Raw genomic sequence first — 9,599 nt, 5'->3', positions numbered from 1 at the left:
TTCGTAACTTGGCAGTCAAGGGTCATCGTATGATCTTGAACAATAAGTTCAACCCCTTGAAGTACCGTGTCCCATACTTCTTTATCATTCCCAGACATCTGCTCCACCACATACTTGTGAGAGCAGGGAGTCCGTGTAAGCTTCAATTTCTTGATTAGCTTACAGTTCAAGAAGTTATGAGTTGCACCATCATCCACTAAAATACGAACACGTTGTCTATTAATAGTGCCATGCATGCAAATCAAATCATTGGGGTCAAAGGTGGGCCACCACATTGAAGTAGGCACACAACACTTGTGATTTTCTTCCATATGAAGAACCTCTACAACACAATATCTAGGAGATGAATCTAATGTGAGGCATTGCACCGTGTGCATGGCCTTTTCTTTGCCTTGCAAAAGAGGACAATCTTTCTTGTTCTGTTGGTCAGAAAGACATCTAAAACACAAATTGTGTTTCTTTGCACCCTTAAAATCAGCAGTACTGAGAGACCCACATGGAGTATCTTGCGAGTGCTTAGGCTTCTTAGCCTCTTGTTGGCGTGTAGAGGTAGATTGTCTCTTAATCCTCTTGGAATGTGTGGGAGATCTACCTCGCCATTGGCTCTTAGCCACATTGCTCTTAGAAAAAGTATTCTTAGAGTAGGGAACATTTCCTTTCCTCTCTTGGTCATCGTCATATGTTTGGACATGACTAATGGCTTCTTCCAAATTTTTTGGATGTTAGGTCTTGACATGAAGATGATAGTCTTTGTCAAGACCCCTATTAAACCCCGTATCTTTTGGAATTCATCTAGACCTTCTAGTTTTAATATGATTTTCGGATATTTCGAAAGGTACTGTGTGAGAGAGAGGCCAGACTTGCGGCATGCATCCCATTCTAACCAATTCTTTTCATCTTCATTGGAGTCCAAAAACTCTTTGGAGAAAGAAGTTTGACACGCATCCCAAGACGGAGGACAAACATCTATTGCAAATGTCATCCACCACTTATAGGCCTTGCCTTTAAGAAATAGACTTGTTTCCACAGTCGTCTTTATATCCGGGGTGTGTCTCAATCTATGAATATCACTCCATTTGTGTAAGAACGAATTGGCCGCATCCTTGTTGCAATCACGCTCTTCCCCGTGAAACTCAGGAATGGTGAGTAAGTGTCTCTTGGATTCCTTGAGTCATGCAAGCTTGGTTCCCTTGAACCGTGCCTCTTGTGGCTCCTTGAGCCATCTGTAAATTCATAAATTTCACAAGTAACTCCGTAAGATTGGTAACATTTGCATTGAGTGCAGAGAGGTTGGTTTCAAGTACGCTTTGGTGATGTTCCAAAGTCTTGAAAGCAGCCATATCTACAAGGTCATGATCTCCTAGATCATCATCGTCATGCATATTAATGTCAGCAGCACCCGTGGTTCCCTAATTTTGATCTACATGCTCAAAATCAAAAGTGTGTGTAGGTGGGATATCCTCACTAGCCATGGTAAACGCACACTAATGTAAAGAGAGAAAAAACGTCAACTTGTACCTTGTGAAATTGAAGTCTTTGTGTTTTGTATGTTCTACGATTTGCGTTGCATGCGAACCTCACCTTTGCAAGAATTGTAGCGCTTCATGTGTCTTTTGGAATTCATCTAGACCTTCTATTTTTAATGTGATTTCCCGATACTTTGAAAGGTACTGTGTGAGAGAGAGGCCAGACATGCGGCATGCATCCCATGCTAACCAATTCTTATCTTCTTCATTGGAGTCCAAAAACTCCTTGGAGAAAGAAGCTTAAAACGCAGCCCAAGACGGAGGATGAGCCTCTATTGGAAATGTCATACACCACTTATGTCAGGACAAGGGTAGGACCAGTCACGGCCAAGGGCCAGGATGGACATGCAGTCAAGGGGGTCCTTATATTTAGCAGGCCAAGGGCCTATATAGGGCATGGCTGGGTGGAGATTAGCATGTTCAGTCCCCATGCCCTTTCACCGGTATCAGAGCTCAGGGAGGGAGTAACCATGGAGGAGGGGAAGAAGCATGGCCTTCTCTCCCGTTCTCTCTCTCTCTCTCTCTCTCTCTCTCTCTCTCTCTCTCTCTCTCTCTCTCTCTCTCTCTCTCTCTCTCTCTCTCTCGATCTCACTCATGAAGCATGCAACGAAGAAGCATGGCCTTCTCTCCCGTTCTCTCTCTCTCCCTCGATTGCAATAGTAAGCCGTGCCATGCATGGTCTTACATATCATGCAAGCCGTGGTGTTCACGGTAGGGGGACGAGGCACACGGTGTGCATAAGCTCTAGACAGGCAGGGACGATGAAGACAGGAGCCGTGTGCAAGCAACCTAAGTAGAGGGAAGCGAGGCAAGTTGGCCACCTCCAAAAGCATCGTAGATGGGCTCTATGGGTTTGCCCTGCCCTGCTCCATCTTGTTCGACACTATGGATGCCCCGGGTTCGGGCTCTGCAGCGCATGGTCATCGACTCTTTTCCTGCGCAGGCGGCAGAGAACTCCATCGCTTAAGAGCTTTTTGGTTTTCACACAGAAACACCCTAAGGCCATTGGCCTTGGGCAATTAAAAAGAAAACTAAGGGAGGGTGCCCACGGGCTCACCCCCTCCCATTTTCACCTCTTCGTTTACGCTTCACGGCACCATACCAAGCCACCGTATGGGGACGGAGCAGTACGGATCTTCAACATGCAGACTTTTTTTGTAAACCTCAGAAATTCACAACAATTATCAAGTGAGTGCGAATTTTGGTTGCAGCGGATTTCTCGAATGCAAGACAGTAGATGCACTGACGCCTTTCCCACAACACTCCGCAAGAGGCAAGAAACATGCAAGGCATGCAAAGTACATCGATCATGAAAGCGACCAGCTTGTCATAGGATTGGAAGATTCGTCCAAATGCCACTGCATAAATTTGACATGCAAGGGAGGTATGCATCTCAATATGGTTTACAATTTTTGTATTTGACTAAAATTTCAGGCAAAACATACACGAAGGGTTAACAGTCGCGAGATTGCTACCAATTGGTACTGTCATCCAATTGCATTCAGGAAAGTACAGGCCATGCCTGCAATTGGTACGGTACAGATGTTGGCATGGCCAACTATTTTTTTTTTCGTTTACGCTTTGTTTGTGCCGGCAAATGTTTATATGCCTTGGGTACGGCATTTTGCTCGACAAAGCCACAAAGTTGTGGGAATTACTTTCGATATACCACTGTCATAAGCTGCATGATGGTGCTTCCATCATGTTTTCACAACGGAACAAGGCTCCAACCAGGCAAAGTTACCTAGCGAGTACGGGCATGGTCTCTAACTTGGGGGAAGCAAGGATTCCAAAAGGAGGGATCCATATCTACATATAGGTCAAGGACAATATTTACAAATATATCAAGGACAACGTAATCAAGCCAAGAAGGTACACAGTACATATTTTGCAAGTTTTTTTGCTTTTCAGTACATGGGGCCAATTCAACAAGGTCGATTATCAGTAACTGCTCAACAAGGTCGGCTTTCTTTTGCTCTATAAATTGGCAAGAATATATGTTCTCTATGAGCATAGAAGTATATATGTGAAGCACGGCATTCATAATTGCTCAATTTTGTATTGAGACTTCGCATGTTTGGCATGTGGTATGACTATATAAAATTGGGAAGAAATAGGCAATGTGTTTGCAGGATAATTCATATTGCAGGTTATTTCATTATGTACCAGATAGGTGTATAGGATATATGATGGCGTATGTGCAAATATGGCTATAAGCCATTTTGGAACGAGTTTTTCCTTCCAAATTTCATGACAACTGGTTGCAGCAACAATGACCAGGTTAGCCAAGTTTAATTTTTTCTTGTTTTTTCCTGTTTAAACTTTACTTGGCAATTACTCGCATTGTGCAAAGCAAAGTGCTTTGGCACTTTCATATGAGGCAAGGCTTCGAGGAACTGGCAACATAGGGACTATCAGAATCCCTACCAGTCTAAAATGTGCAAGGCACTCATCGTTTTGGTTCTCACGGTTGAGGCCATCACTCTCGGCAAGGGCTTACCATACAGGATGCAAGGCATGCTACTTCGGTGGATTCAATTCTACCGCCTCATGAACTACGCTTTCGCTATCACACTTGCAACTCTGTCAAACAAAGGGATTGTAATATGATTGTTGGTTGCTATCAACACACACAACACTACAAGGAACCTACCTCTAGATCTTACGGGCAAAGTGCCGATGCTAAGTCGTCCTCATACAATCACGACCCCTGCATGGTAGGTGGGTCGGAATGAGTTTTCTATTTTTCTGTTACCTCTCTCGATGAGAGAGTCATACCTGAAAACTATGGAAAGCTTATATGATTAGATGCAATTTAGACATAAGATGCGTAAGAGCACACAGTTTAAGGAAAGTTCCTCAGCCCAGCATGCTCATGCTCTCTCTCTCTCTCTTTATGGGAATAATGCAAATCGTCTAGGAAGCTTTTGATACATGTTTTGCTCGTGAGTCAGCTTGAGCCAAGGTTCTCTACCTCTCAGCTAAAATGTGCCTAAGATGATACTCAAATTAGTCTGCATTGGTTCGTTCATTGAACACTAATTTGCATAATGGCTATGAGCCACATTGGCTAAGAGCCATTGTTAGGCCAAAGGTAAAACCTAACTATTGGCATTCTCTGGGTGATTGTTCTCAAGATCGAACAGATCCACCCCAGGAAGTACACATCAACGTCACTGGACAAGCAAGAGTCTTGTTATTACGAATGTCTAGGGTGTCATGTTTGCACTACATGTTTTTAGTGCAACACTCAAGTTGAGTTTTTGATAATCTTTAACTAGCAGCAGCTCATCTCTACAAGGAAGTATCGATGCAGCAATCAATTGGGACAGCATGGCTGTCCATACGAGCTAGGCTTTACATGCATGTGTATCCTTATGCTCTTGTTCTCTCTCTCTATAGCACTACGAGTAGCTATGGACGCATTGTTTTGGGGTAAGCCCCAAGGGTGCTTACTAAATCACCCCATAGTCATGGAGGATCACAATTGATCTATTCTCATTATACTTTCAAGGAAAGAAGTCCGCACTATACCACGCGGTAGCAGACAACTTCACCTTCTCAAGTTGATTCCAATCATTCGGTACACGGTTGACTATGTTGGTTATCGTTACCTACTAATCGAGCAGTTTCTACAAAGGGTCTTTCCAAAGGGGTTGACTACGTAGATTCTAATCGAAGGGTTTGAATTGCAAAGGAAACACCCAGGGTTTCCAGTGCAATGTTGCTTATTTTTTCACACGTGGACAACGTGTTCCTTTGTAATTGAATACGGGTAAGTGAACATTCAGTTCAATCTCTAGGTACGCATCTATTGATTTGGTGTTATTCCAGTTTTTAGTATGCATTGCTTGGTTTTTTCAAGTCGTTTAAATACGCTTGAATATTTCACGGCCATGCCAAGGGCATGTCGAAACAAGTATTTTGGACCGTAGTGTCCAATGTACATTATGCTGTTATGAATCCACTTGTAGGATTCAATTTGGCACATGTTGTCACATGGGATACAACATGGTCTACAGACTCAAGGAGTTTGCTTTAGCCAGTGTGGAGCAATGAATGAGGGTCCCTCTCACTCTTGTCGCAGAGTGTTTAGAGTTACCTGCACACACAAGTACATCTTGTACTTGACGAATGTTCCTTTTTATACATCCTCACATGAGACATATTCCACATGTGGAGAATACAAGTCTCTGGACTGACACTGGCGCCATTATTTCAATTATGTGTCACGACAAAGTCCAACTAGGTGCTGGTCAAATCTGTTTTCTAGACCATTTTTAGCATGACGTATCAGGAGCAATATTAGTGGCAAAAAATTGTCGGATACTTAGAATGACTTGTTCAAGTACAAGTACTACTAAACAACATTACAGATGGTTGTTTATACATATAGCACGGCTCTAAGTTGTTAATGAAAAAGTTTCATTGTCTGTACCTAGAAGTTATCAATGTTTCACCTTCTATTCTGATTCAGATGTTTCAACAAGGCTTGCACAAGATTACAACTGAAAGTATCTAGTTTCTTTTCAGATCTATTTACATTCCTTTTTAATGTGTGCTAGGTGCATCACATTTGCCATAAGTATTGGCAAGGATTACCATGGATATACAGGTTCAGATTTGTTTTTTGCTAAATGCATGCACACTAGGTGTTATGGGCCCTAGTGTTTAGCAAAAGCTGATTTGGAATGGCATGAGTATTCATCCAGTTGTTGCTTATGAAGCACTTTGCACTCTATGTGCAGTATCTCTATGAGACTACATTAGAGTCTACCAATCACCCACGGAGGTCATGGCTCGTTTGGGTGCTTGGGTATTTTTCAAGATAACCACGATAGTTATTCCAGACATGGTTGCTTCCTCAACACTGTTATACGATGTGTGATTCCCATTTACCAATCATCTCGGAAGACTGTATGTAAACCGTGGGGGAGACACACCTCAGTACTGTCAGCTATCCAAGGGGATAGGCAGATTACAATCTTGGGCTAAAGGATATTCAAAGTGCGTACATTAGCACCAAGCATTCCAATTAATAAGCATTTATTGCTCTTCTTGGAATTTACTTACTATCAGTTAACGCATGTTGCGACTCGGTAGTCTCTTCATGTATAACTCAGGTTCTCAACCTTGAACACTCGTTAGGGTGGGGTTGTTTACTGATGATGAAATTTGGGAACAAGTCAGGGACTTAAACTTGGCTGATGAGTTATGTCAGCAAGTTACTTTCATGGAAAGTAACAAGAGGTACTCTTTTTGGTACATCTCTGTAGTGATAAACTCGTTTACCACGCTCATGAGTGTTGTAAATGGAGTCTACACACTATGTTTGGATAGGAACCGGTACCATTAGATGGTTACAAATGGACAACAATGTAGAAAACCAAGATGTTACTCTTGGTTTCATTGAACCTCCTACTGAACCGGGTTCCGCTTAAAGGAACCGTTGGATCCATGAGGGATGTTACGGTAGAAAACATTAGTGTTCTTATGAAGATACCATCACTTGTGTTTTTGCGGACAAAAACGCTTCTCCAAGGGGGGAGTAATGTCAGGACAAGGGTAGGACCAGTCACGGCCAAGGGCCAGGATGGACGTGCAGTCAAGGGGATCCCTATATTTGGCAGGCCAAGGGCCTATATAGGGCATGGCTGGGTGGAGATTAGCATGTTCAGTCCCCATGCCCTTTCAATTTATAGGCCTTGCCTTTAAGAGATAGACTTGTTTCCACAACCGTCTTTATATCCAGGGTGTGTCTCAATCTATGAATATCACTCCATTTGTGTAAGAACGTATTGAACACATCCTTGTTTCAATCACGCTCTTCCCCCTGAAACTCAGGAATCGTGATATTATTGAGTAATCCATTGCGCATTGTGCGATTCGTCAGGTATGCAAATTTGTTGGTTTATGGTTGCAATATGTTGTTTTTAGTGTTTTGTAAGGCACTCCACGCCTTCATCTATAGCAAAAACACAAGAGAAGAAGAGGAGAGATGGTAGCTCATGCTGTAGAGAAGCAGGGCTTCATAGTGCCCTCCATGGTCGCCAAGAGCGGTGACGGCGGCTGCAACGGGAGTTGCTCAATGCCCCAGTGTGAACTTATCAAGCTCCACACCTACTACTTTGGTGTTGGTCGCCTGTCAGCCTCCTAAGCCCCCTTGCACATGTGTTAGCCCTATCAAGCTTCATCTTCTCCATTTTCTCCTTCGAGTGCATGAACATGCAAGACCTAGATGGGCCACTCCCTTTTCTTCTCAAAACCTTGAGGCTCTAAAACCAATGTGAGACCTAGGGGTGGACATCCATAGTGATCTCCTCCCAACCTCCCTACTTATAGCCCTTGGCTCTTCCAAGTAGGACCCTTAAGCATATGCCCTTGTCCTCAACTCCTAATCATATCGAGCTGTTCAAACCGCCTCTTGCCCTTGGTATGACACCATGTGGTAGCAGCACTCCCAAGTGAACACATGATTTTGTCGGTAGACCTACAAATGTATGTGCTACCAACCCAATTAGCATCTGTGTAACCATAGAAATGCAACTCCACATCATACAAGAATTCATAATCCAAAGTAGCACTCACATAGGGAAACATGCACCTCTATACATCCAAGTGTGTGTTTCCTAGGAGATTGCATAAACTAACTCACCAATCCAATTGTGTATCTCAAGTTTAGAGGTTGTCGTGCAGTAGCACGTACATAATGGGAACAGGTGATGAGCACCACAATACATATGTTTAGATGCATGGGACCATTCTCCATAATGTAAATATGCATGCAGAATAGATAAGGACTAAATTACATACCTTATCTAATAAATTATTTCGAGATTTATTTGCTTATTTCACCTTATTTCTCCATGCTATTTAAATCCTTATGAATATTTAGTATGCACCCATCATGACATAAGCCAATGCACTAGCTTGTCTTTTTCCTACCATGCATCATTTTTTACTTCATATATCAATCCTCTTATTAACTTTAGTCAAAGACTGCATGGCATGCTTACATCCACCATGATGCATATACTCGTGGAAGAAAATGACAAATGAAGCGAACCTAAGAATTCTAAAGCTAGAAGCATTTTGAGAGAAAAAACAAGTGGGAAGAATCCTGGCAAGAACGCCAACTTTTTGACAACGTAAGATAGTTAGTGTAAGAACTAGGCCTTGAGATCCTCCTCCCAACCTCCCTTTATATAGGCGGGCTCCTAGCCCCTTGCCCTAGACGGCGGATCCCCTGTCCACATTGCCTAGCCCGGCCCTTGGCCGTAGTCCGTGACTAACCTAGTTCTTAGGGTACAGGACCATGTCCTGACATTACTTCCCCCTTAAGGAAGAGTTTTCGTCCTCGAAAACACAAGTAGTAATATCTTCTGATGTTCTCTTTATTGACGTCCCATAAGTGAGCCAGTTGTTTGTATGACCAATAATTGGTGCAGTGAGGAGGTTCAATGAAACCACGAGGAATATCTTGATTTTCAACATTGTTGTCCGTTTGCAACCACTTGGGTTTAAATGGTAACTCCATTTATAACTCACTTAAGTGCTGTAAAGGAGTAACCACAACTAAGAGTCACTTGGGTTTAAATGGTAACTCCATTTATAACTCAGTTGAGTACTGTAAAGGAGTAACCACAACTAAGAGTTGTCCAAAGGCATAACCAATTTTCAGATCTTCTGAAGGTACTAGAATAATGCAAGGAAACCTTGGCGTAACTGTCCATGCAGTTGTGAGCCAGATTTCCTACTCGCCTGAGTATCTTGAAAAGTCCGTTACATGTTCATCCCTAATGAAGGTTACTTGCCAACATACTCTGTCAGCACACCTGGTAAGTCCTTGACGTATGAAAGTATTGACACAATCTCCAACCCCACCACAAGAGGTGTTCAAAGTCGAAAATCGTACTTAAGCAAATTCTAGAATAGGGAGAAAATCATCTATTCAGAAATGCATTGTGCTAACGTATGCTCTTAGCAGTTCCTTTAGCACAAGATTACTCTTTGTAATCTGCCTATCCCCTTGGATAACTGACAGTACTGAGGTGTGTTTTCCTCACGGTTTAC

The sequence above is a fragment of the Adiantum capillus-veneris genome, chromosome 8 (assembly GCF_014529385.1).
Source record: "Adiantum capillus-veneris isolate H3 chromosome 8, ASM1452938v2, whole genome shotgun sequence".
In the NCBI taxonomy this organism is placed as follows: Eukaryota; Viridiplantae; Streptophyta; class Polypodiopsida; order Polypodiales; family Pteridaceae; genus Adiantum; species Adiantum capillus-veneris.
This window is presented reverse-complemented; position numbering follows the sequence as displayed.